Source organism: Schistocerca nitens, chromosome 1 (assembly GCF_023898315.1).
Source record: "Schistocerca nitens isolate TAMUIC-IGC-003100 chromosome 1, iqSchNite1.1, whole genome shotgun sequence".
In the NCBI taxonomy this organism is placed as follows: domain Eukaryota; kingdom Metazoa; phylum Arthropoda; class Insecta; order Orthoptera; family Acrididae; genus Schistocerca; species Schistocerca nitens.
Genome location: NC_064614.1, coordinates 910,847,159 through 910,857,925, shown reverse-complemented (window position 1 = coordinate 910,857,925; position 10,767 = coordinate 910,847,159). Strand labels below are relative to the sequence as shown.

The window sequence follows — 10,767 nt, the reverse complement described above, 5'->3', positions numbered from 1 at the left end:
TTGGAGTCCTTATCGTCGGGGTGGCAACAAACGTGGAAATGATGTAGAGTCACATTGCTATGATGTTAACAAGTCTTTATAGCCTACACAAAACTGTAGTCGAGATATTCGCAGAACTTCAATGGGAATCTTTGAAAGAAAAACGACGTGGTTCTAGCAAGACCCTGTTCGGTAAATTTAGAGAACAGCGCCGCCATCCTGCTGTGTCCACTGTATGTCTCACGTAAAAATCATGAAAAGAAAGTTTAGGGCACGTACAGAGTCATTTAGACAGCAATTTTTTTCTCAGTACGTGAGTGGAATAGGATATGAGATGGTTAATACTGATGCAAAGTGCCCTCCGCCAAGCAGACAACAGTGGCCTTAGGAGTAAATACACTAAAAAATAAAGTCCGACGCACCGCGAAGGAATCTGAAAGGGACGGAAGTCGGTAAATATGATGTACATGTGCATACAAACAAATGATTACAATGTCAGAAGAATTGGACGATTTGTTCAAGAGAAAGAGCGTCACAAATTGAGCAAGTAAATAACACGCTGGTCCACCCTGGCAGTTATTAGACTTGGCATTGATTGACAGAGTTGTTGAATGACCCCCTAAGGGATATCGTGCCAAATTCCGTCCAATGACGCGTTGGTTCGACAAAATCCCGAGCTGGTAGGAGGGCACTGCCCGTGATGCTCCAAACTTCCTCAATTGGCGAGTGGTCGGTCGATGGCCAACATAGCATTTGGAAAGCACGAAGACAAGCAGTAGCAACTCTCACCTTGCCCGGTCGAGCGTTATCTTGCTGAAATATAAACCCAGGATGGCTTCCCATTTTCAAACATGTCTCGCTGGTCATAGGGACGCATTTCGAAGCAGGACTCATCACTGTAGACAATTATACTCCAATCAATCGGATTCCAGGCCGAAGATGTGTCTGGAGAAGTCCCATACAGCGGTGGGATACCAACCTGAGTGTCGCCCGCCATACGGCCCGATAACCACAAGTGACGGTCTGAAGTACTATTTCTTTTCATAGCTCACCCCTTTGATTGTCATCCGAGCCACCCTCACAGCTCCGCGTACGTAGACGATATTCTACGCCGCCTTTTGTTGCCCTTCATGGCAAGCCATCCTGAGCTTACATTTCAGCAAGATAATACCTGATCGCACACGGCGAGAGTTCCTACTGTTTATCTTCGTGTTTGCCAAACCCTACCTTGGCCAGCAAGGTGGCTACATCTCTCCTCAACCAAGAATATTGTAGCATTATGAGCAGGGTCCTCTAATCATCTCGGTAGTTCGAGGATCTAACACGCCTGCTGTACAAAATCTGCCACAGTATCCCTCAGGAAGACATCCGACAACTTTTTCAATTAGTGCCAAGCCGAATAACTGCCAAGGTGCACCGACGCATTATTTACTTGCTCAATTTGTAGCGCTCTTTCTCTTGAATAAATCGCCCAATTTTTCTAAAGTTGTACTCATTTGTTTGTCTGTACATGTACATCACACCTACTGATTTCCGTCCTATTCGGATGATTACTTTGTGGTGCTTCGTCTTTTTTTGTTTTTGTTTTAGAGTGTATGTATGTAGAACCAAATGATGAAACTATCTACAATCCTCCTACAAAATCGAGGGCAGCTAAATCATAGTATGTAAATGAGACGAAAAATTTTATTTTTGGAGTTTGTTTCCATTCAGTATGGAATCATGGAAACTATTTCCCAAAGTTTCATTTTCGGAATCGCATATGAAATGATTAAAAAATTTAAGTTGATGTTTTCTGGTCACGCACCATGTGACAACTATCTTTGGAATAACAATTTCCACACTGACAAGAAATGCATTCATGAATGTATAATGATTATAATCAAATCCACATTTAAATTACAATATTTTATATATTCACTCAAATAAATAGAGCTTAAATTTCTGTGCAGGACCTAGCAAAGGAAACAAGACGCAAGAAAAGAAATTACAAGGCAAATCTTGAGGACAAAGAAGATCATGAGTACAGTCTCTTAAGAAAGTAATATTGAAGGAAATACAAATTTAATCTTTAGATTCATTTTCCCAGAAACTTCATTACCTGACACTTATGTACCTTTTCTCAGGCCATCTATGATATAATTCCTTGATATTTGACCTATATATCTCACAGTGCAACAAAGAAACATACACAACTAAATTTTCAAATGTTTTGTTTAACATGAGATATTGGGTGCTGAAATTCCTATACCAATTCCTACCACAAATATGTACAATGTTAAAAAATCTTTTTCATCAAATATATTCAGAACTGCTTATGTATACTTGTTTATATGGATGTGTACATAACAGAGTTAAACTTCAGCAGTGATTGTTGTAATACATTCTGAGGAAAATGAACATTAATAATCGTAGATTATTAAAATTGTTATGTTTATAGTAATTTCTAAATTAGGAATTTGAATATCAAGTTGCATTATACTGTAACTAACCACCACATCAAATTTTACTATTTTCTCTTTAATATTTTAGGCACACTGTTTGATAATAAGGGAGTATACAGTTCATGCATGTCTCCCCCTTCTCAGTATTGAATCGCATTTTGTCTATTATGAATATTACCATGCATATCTCTTGGAAACACAAAACTGACAATTGATGTCAGTGTTTCTGTTTTGGCTAATATCTTAATGTGCTGGAAGTTGCTATTTGTTTTCCCCAAATTATTCTAGGTACCTCCCTCCAGATTCCAGTACACTGCCCCATATGTACATGATTTCACGGATCTCCTAATGTGGTCGCTGTAACAAATGGCTGCTAACAATAAGATTATTTTTCTTTGTATGATCAGTAGGGGAACACACCTCTGACATACACTAATAAATTTTAGTTTTGTATGTCCATGCAGATAAAATTAACAGTATTTCTTATAACTGATTAATGTACCATCATGTATTTATATGCATTGGCATATGTTTCATGTTTGTGATCTGTTACATTATCTTTTAAAATGCTATGTTCAGTTTTCATTCTCCTTTACAAACCTTCCCTTTTACAAAGCTGATAAGCTAACTTGTTTTCACCATCAAAAATGTGACACTATATGCACTACCATCTTAATGGAAGACTTCTTAACTGCAACTCAGATTCTGTTGGAACATTCCTTGGTGTTACCTTCCCTAAGACTAGTTCATCCTATAATAGTCTATTTATTTTGTATTAAGTTGCTCCTTTTACATCCTGCCCCAAAAATACTATATTTTACTTTCTAGCAGTACTTTATTATTGATTAATAAGTGAAATTTTGATAATTACCACCAATCTTTAATCTAATACAATCACAATTTAGTTTCTACACTGTATGATTTACTGTTTTTGTTCTTTTATGCAACAATTCTGCAGTCAAACTGCACTGAAAAAACTTATTTTGTTGCAGACCTGAATAACCTCTATCTTAAAAGATTGTTTCTGTTCATATTCCCATTCTTATTCAACAAATTTGTAGCACTTAATTTAAAGTGGATTTATTTCATTGTAGCATAAAATTTATATTTAAAATTTATTTCACATTTTATGGATACCTTTTCAAGTTTCATTGATACAATCCTTGTCCCAGTATTCTTCTGAAATTTATGGTTAAAATATCTGTTGAATATAAACTACAAGAATAAGGCATCTAAATTCATTGTTTCTGACTGTCGTCATCACTGCCATTTACACTAGCATTAGTGCCTTATTCATCAATGTCTGTTTTCCTGAAATTTTTCGCTAATTCAGTTTTAATATAGAATCCTTGGAACTTCTGTCATCAATGGGCCTTGACAAATATCCATTAACAGACATGCTAAATATCAAGGATTCTATTCCTGAAAATTACATTCCTCTATTTTCATTACTGCCTAATCCTTTAGTCATCAGTACTCTGCATATCAGTATGAATTTTACATGTGAGAGGTGTCCATCGCACAGGTTACTGATATCTACATATCCATACTGGTTTGGACTAAAGGATAAAACATTATTCAGTGAAATCGATCGCCAGTTGGAGCAGGAAAACTAATTTGAAAGAATGTAAGTCAGTAAGAAGAATTTAAAACAACAAGTGCTCACCAAATTATTACTACATCGAGAGAAATCCGGCCATAGGCGCATATGTACTGCGTTAGTTTATATAAAATGATTTATCACTATTTTTGGAAGGCTTGTAGGTACTAGTAATATGCTGCCTGATTCAGCAACTGTCCACTCTTCTATTATTAAAAATGCTGTTGTAGTCAAAAGATATTAACATTTACATTAGAATGGTCTGTTGGGCACAAATGTGGAGGACAGAAGAATTCTTCTAAATGCCAAGAAATTTGAGTTGTGCCATATATGAAGGACTGCATGACCAGCATCTAGTGCCACAATTTTTTGTGCACTCATTGGCGCCAACAATGTTGTTGTTCATCTAAGCTGAATGAAATTATCTCTGAAACTGACTTTGATTCTTGTCATTAGAAAATTATGTGTGAAAATAGTGCAGCGTCATCTTTTATCACCTTGACTGACATTCTGTTTCACCATATATGACCCTTATTGAAATTTCTTGGGAAGTGACACTGAGTCACTCAGTATGGTGATCACATGTAGCACTAGACATATTCTATGGTTCATTAAAATTCATCAGGTCAATGCTGTATGTGTGCTGAAATGAGTATGGTAGACTGTCATGATCCAGTAATTATTCACATACTTTACTGCCACAGTTATCAGAGAAACTCAGTGTACTACATGGTTATTACTCAAAATATCTTATAAGATGATACTGAAATTAAGTCACTTCCTTCATTTTTGAATCTTTGTTCAAATCTCAGTGATAAGCACTGTTACTATTATGTATAGTCAATGGACATATACAAAGTTATTAAAACATATTCATGACAATGTAATTGATGCTATCTACTTGTAATGTACATGGACTAAAGGACAAGTACGCACAATCCTATTCTTGGTGCTCATGTATACTGCTATTAGTCAAAGAAAAATTTAGTGCTCATTATGATGAAAGGACTGTCATTTTTATAGTTCTCAAGTTATCATTATTGCTTTTATTATGAGGGCCATCCTTATTGCAGAATTATGAATAGCCTGACATCAGTTATTACTTTTAGTGTGACACTGTTTCTTTACAGAACTTCATGAACAATGTTTTATTGATGTAAGAATATGGCTAGAAGATATAATTCTAAAAACATAAAGTAACAGCGTGTCACTACTTACACCAAGCTGTTTTTAGTACTTTACTCTGTACATAACTCACACATTGTTTTCCCTGAGTTTTTAGATACTTGCACACAACAGTTATTGATGGCCAAATTTAAAATTATGACAAAAATACAGTCAAAATGTTATTATACATACTATTAGACAACACTCATTTCTTTGCTTGTTGCGTAAATATTTGATGATTTTTTTGGTTTCACAATGTAAAGAGTATAAAGTACCTTTCAAAAACTGGTAACGGTTCTGTTTGCTACTCTTTCTGCTCAGTGGAAAGTATGGGCCTAGTTTCATTTTTTAAATGGCAAATATTGAAGTATTTCCAGTTTAAAATGTGTGCTGGACCTAGTTTTGCTGCTAAGATGTTTAAATTATAAATCTCACATGCCATGAACACAAAAATTCTTTAGTATAATTTCTTTATTTATTGTGTATGAATGTATGACACTCCTATGCCTGAATTTGTGACTGGACCAACTATGATAGTGACTGCTATTATTTGCATCATTAAAAAATCTCTTCATTTCTTAATTACTGTTGTAATCTTATATGTATTGGGCAACAATACTCACAGTGATTTTGGGCTCACTCTGTTGCCAGTAGTAATACCTTAAGTTCTTGTGCTGCATAATATATATGCTGCAACAAAAGTGAGATAATATGTGGCTCTTGGTGAAAGATCCACATGATCCATATGATTTTACTCATTTGTAAGGGTTCTGGATGTCATTTGCTGTTCAAGTAAGAATGAGTAACCCATGAAAAAGGGAAGCCCCAACAACGCATGTTGAGCAATCAGTTTCCCATAACTTTCTGTTACAGTGCTCCAACAATGTGTTGTGTGTAACATAAATTAAAGCCCAAACATTATAAATAACTAAACCATTGAAGTATAACGATTTAAGCATTCCTTTTTTCTGCTGATATTTTTTGTCTCCTGTAAAAGAAAGTTGTCATTTCTACAGTTTGACAGATATAAGTCTTAACCATATCTCTCGTGAGAGTTGTTTTGAAAACTATTTCAAGTTCTTCTATATAGATTTTTTTAATTATTTGATTCAGCAGGACAATAAGCTAAGTCAGTTGTAGTTACTCTATTGTTATATTTAGTGTTTTATGTCATTTGCACATGACTTCCCACATCATGTTATACTACTGAAAATAGCATTTAGAAATAGAAACCATTAACAATTTGAACTGTTTAAACAGTGATATCAGACTTTAAGAAGCTAAGCAGTATTTCTTACTAATTATTATTTGGTTATTATTCATAACTAAAATACAACTCCATCTTTTCTTGGTATGTCGTAAAGTGTCTAAATGATGTAATAAATATCATAGTAATTTTGTTTCCAATGGGCCTGCAGTTTGATATAAGCACTAACATTAAGAAATATCTTTCTTTGGTGGAAAATAGATGTAAAAGCTCAAAGCAATCGTATTTTCATTCTCTTTTATGTTTCATTCGCCAAAAACTCTCTATGCTCTGAGAGTATGCTTTATGAATTGTAATTTATGAGAGGTTCAATTACTGTAATGGTATCTCTTAGTATTATTTGATGAAGAGTTTGAGAATTATAAAGATAATTATCACTTACTTTACCTCTCTATTATTCAAGTATTCATTACAAAGTATTTTATATCAAATTCTTACAGATTTGTCATTTAAGTATTTTGTACTGGTATGGCAGGTCACAGTAATGGGGTAGTGTAAAATGAAATCGATTATTAATAAAAGAAGCTAAATAATATATTTGAAAATATTTTAATTAATAGCTACTAGTTTCATTAATATTACAACTGTAATAGCAGTTACAAAATATGTAGGAGGTCATAGCACATAAATAGGAGGGAATAGGATATCACAAGTCCTCCAAGCAATCTGTGTTAAAACAAACATTCATTCCCAACTAAGACTCTTCAACATATAGTTGGTTTTGAATCAGACAACAACACTATATATTTTGAATTAGGTAGGTAATACTACATGCACAAATTTGAAGCATTTACATACAACTTATCCTTTTACACACGGCATCAGCGTACATATTAATATTTCACACTACCACATATACCATTGACATATAACATTAATAAGTACATTATAATAATTAATTCGGATGGGTGTTCTGATGTGTCATTGACAATTTTTGTTTTTAATGGAAGGTCCTTTTCATCATTACTTTGTGAATACTTTTAAATTCTTATAGCTATTGGCTTCAAGAAACTATAATATTTTTCAAAAGTTTGCCTTTCTAAAGTACAACAGTACAAAAATTAATTCTTTTAAAAAAGTATAAGGACCATGATTGGCATGCTGTGTACATTATAAAAAATATTCTGATAATATCTTTACAGCAAATGGACGCAATAGAAGAATTGAAGTTTTGTGAACAGAAAGAGAATGGTACTCAATGCTTTAGAAACTTCTTTGATTTGATCATAATAGCTATTATGGTTATAGCCTCTCATTACATTTTTCATAAAAGCATTCACATTTTATTTCCCCTCAATTAAAACATCTAGAAAACATAATTGTTTATATACATATCTCTGAAGATTCAATTATTAATTTATATTTGATTCAGATAGATAACCATCTTCTTCCATTAAATGTGCCATTCAAAGCCTGTGTGAATAATTTAAGGGAAATATTATACACACACAGAAGTTTATTAGTAACTGTGTTGTTACTAAAATAGAAGATTTTCGGCGATATAATACTAATTACATAATTATATATAGAATATAATTTTATTATAAAACACTGAAGCTAAATTTCTTCTTTAAACATTGACATCAATAGAAATTTCATATTAAAGAGTGTTGTATACACCAGTATATAAAGTGACTGCTAAATATGGCCAAATACGATCTATTTATATTGAATTTGTGGGAAATATATTTATGAATTCATTATATGTCATCAAAACTATGTGTTTTCTACACCTAATTTAACATCATTACATCTAACATCAAGTAAACGTACTTCTTTATGTAGTTGATAGTAAAACTGTTTTATATGCTCACACAGTTTTATATTGAAAAAACAGTAAATGTATATCAACTTGGAGTAAGTCATATTTAAATTTGTGTACATATGTGGAGGAATTTTGATGAAGTAGACTACAAAACACAATCATTTTTCTTTTACTTTCTCACAAGTGAACATCAAAAGGAAGCTCAATGGGCAGTCATTACCAATTTGTTATGTAAATCATGGGAGAATTTTGAGTACAGAAAAGAATATTTCGAAATGTGCCTTTAGACCTTAGTATTAATCCAACACATGTGATGAACACCCCTTTGCAGAGAGGTTCATTATCTTTTTCTGCTCTTGCAGATCACTAAAATTACTTTATTTGCTTTATAGGAGCTGTTCAGTACCAAATAATTTACAACTACAGGCTGGCTGGCTATAAAAATTAACAAAAAGTTATTTATTAATTTCTGATTTTGGAACAAGTAAAACACATCGGCACCGGCCCTCTATATATTCTCTCTCTTGGTTTACTGTATCAAGTCCATGCAGTGTTTTGAGATGTCAAACATAAAGCTCCTAAACAGATGAGAAAATATAATTGTTTCATAGGTCCATTTACAGCACCCGTTTCTGTTCTCAGTTAATAACAATGACAGTATAGCCATATTAATGTATATAGGACAGCTGTAGTAACAATAGAAAAACTCTCAAAAATCTAGAATAATAATAGCAGGTGACAACAATAAATTATGTACATGAGTTCACATCATAGTTTGTCCAAAGTAAACAATCACATATTAACATACAGAGTGGCAAATAGATATGAATAGTAATGTGTCCAAACTAAAAAGTGATTGAAACTTATTTTTCGATTGAATTTCCAGTTGGAACTATTAACACCATAACAAGTTAGAAATAAGAATGATGTTCCATATTTTTATCCTGTTCCAAATTTTAAAAATGTCATTATTTAATACGACAAAATATTCCTTTTATGGGAAAAATAAACAGGCATGGTTCAGGCTCTCCAATAAACATTTATTCCAAACTATTTCACAATATCATATTGTTTTAAAACTGCATAAAAATGCCTGACTCTTTAGGAAGTTTACAAGGTGGCTATACAAACACATTTAACTTTTTTCCTCTGTGGGTATGTGTGTGTGTGTGTGTGTGTGTGTGTGTGTGTGTGTGTGTGTGTGTGTGTGCACTGAAATTACAGCATGTTCTGCTCCTTCCATGAACTCCAAGATGACGCTGAAAGTGTCTATTAAGGATTGCTGAAGAAACTGAACGTAGTGCGCATCCTGGGGATTAGAAGCATTTTGTTTTCATTTCAGACATGACAGCAGAAGTCACACGTTGGTTGCATTCACAACCACACAGCTGCGCCAAATTTGTAGATCTGGAGACCTAATTTCTACCATCATTATGAGATCTTTGGATTATTAGCACTTTACTTCATACACAGCACAATATTTACTTATTACTGATACATCAAAAAAGTCATTTGTGGCGCCCTTAACATGGTGGAAACTGCACAGCACCTTACTACATCTTACCACTAGTCTGGTACAGTTCGGTTATATTTTTTATCTTTAGTCTCTTACTCCTTACACAACCATGTTTTCACTTTTCCTCCTGGGTAACATATTACATATTAAAATTTGAATGACCACGAAAATAGCAAGTTCATAATGCTCACTGCCAATATCCACTCTCCATCTTTTTCCAGGATATGTCGCCCCACACGACCGACAGAGGGCAGGCGGACCAGACGCCTGGGCTGTCCCCAAGACCTCGCGACGCCTCGATGGTGGTGATCACTCAGCAAGTCGTCGGCTCCAGAGCACTCACTGGCTGGCAACATTCGGTCGACGACAACCTAAAAAGAATCAAGCACATGTTCGTTATATAGTGTCACGCTTTGGTAACATTTGCCGATTCACCGCTCCAGCAGAAGCGGTGATGTTCGAGGATGAGCGTTTTGACAAGATGGGTTGGAAATCATATCAAAGAAATTTGGCTTAAGCAGCATGAGAAGATCAAGTGACGTAAGAGCAATATGAGAAGTTTACAGTCTCTTAATAACTAGAATTTTCTGTTGCTCCTGATGAGAGCTACCACACAGCATGAAACATACACAGATATATGTGTAATGTTTAAACTAACCTTAGCAATTCACTGAGCTGTAATAAATGTAGGGAAGAGTTTTCCCTGCTTTCTCTTAGATACTGAACACAATTAAAAATGACGGACAGGAATGTGCAGGACGTTATATTCTAGTGAGAACAAAAATAAAAATTCTGAAGATTTAAACAGATGATTACATCTGATCGACCAAAATTAAGTAATAAACAGATATTTCCCTAGTCAGGCTATAAGTTCATTTTATCAGTAAGAAGAAAAACTAGTCCCTATACTCCTCTAGAATCTGCACTGTCACTTTTTTAGTTCTAACACAGATAATATTTTTTCAGTTAATATGCAGTCGAAACAAATTTCGTTTTCTGCTCAATATTTCAGCAGCTAATGTAGTTCTC

At 34.0% G+C, this 10,767-nt stretch overlaps 1 long non-coding RNA gene across 1 annotated transcript in view; it reads right to left on the bottom strand.

Moving 5' to 3' along the window:
* Nucleotides 1-6,990: 6,990 nt before the first annotated feature.
* The window catches only part of LOC126192321 (uncharacterized), a 400,828-nt gene continuing 397,051 nt past the window's right edge, over nt 6,991-10,767 (bottom strand). Inside the window, exon 3 of the long non-coding RNA XR_007538477.1 lies at nt 6,991-10,109. This is a non-coding gene — a long non-coding RNA (uncharacterized LOC126192321). The remainder of the gene's footprint in view (nt 10,110-10,767) is intronic.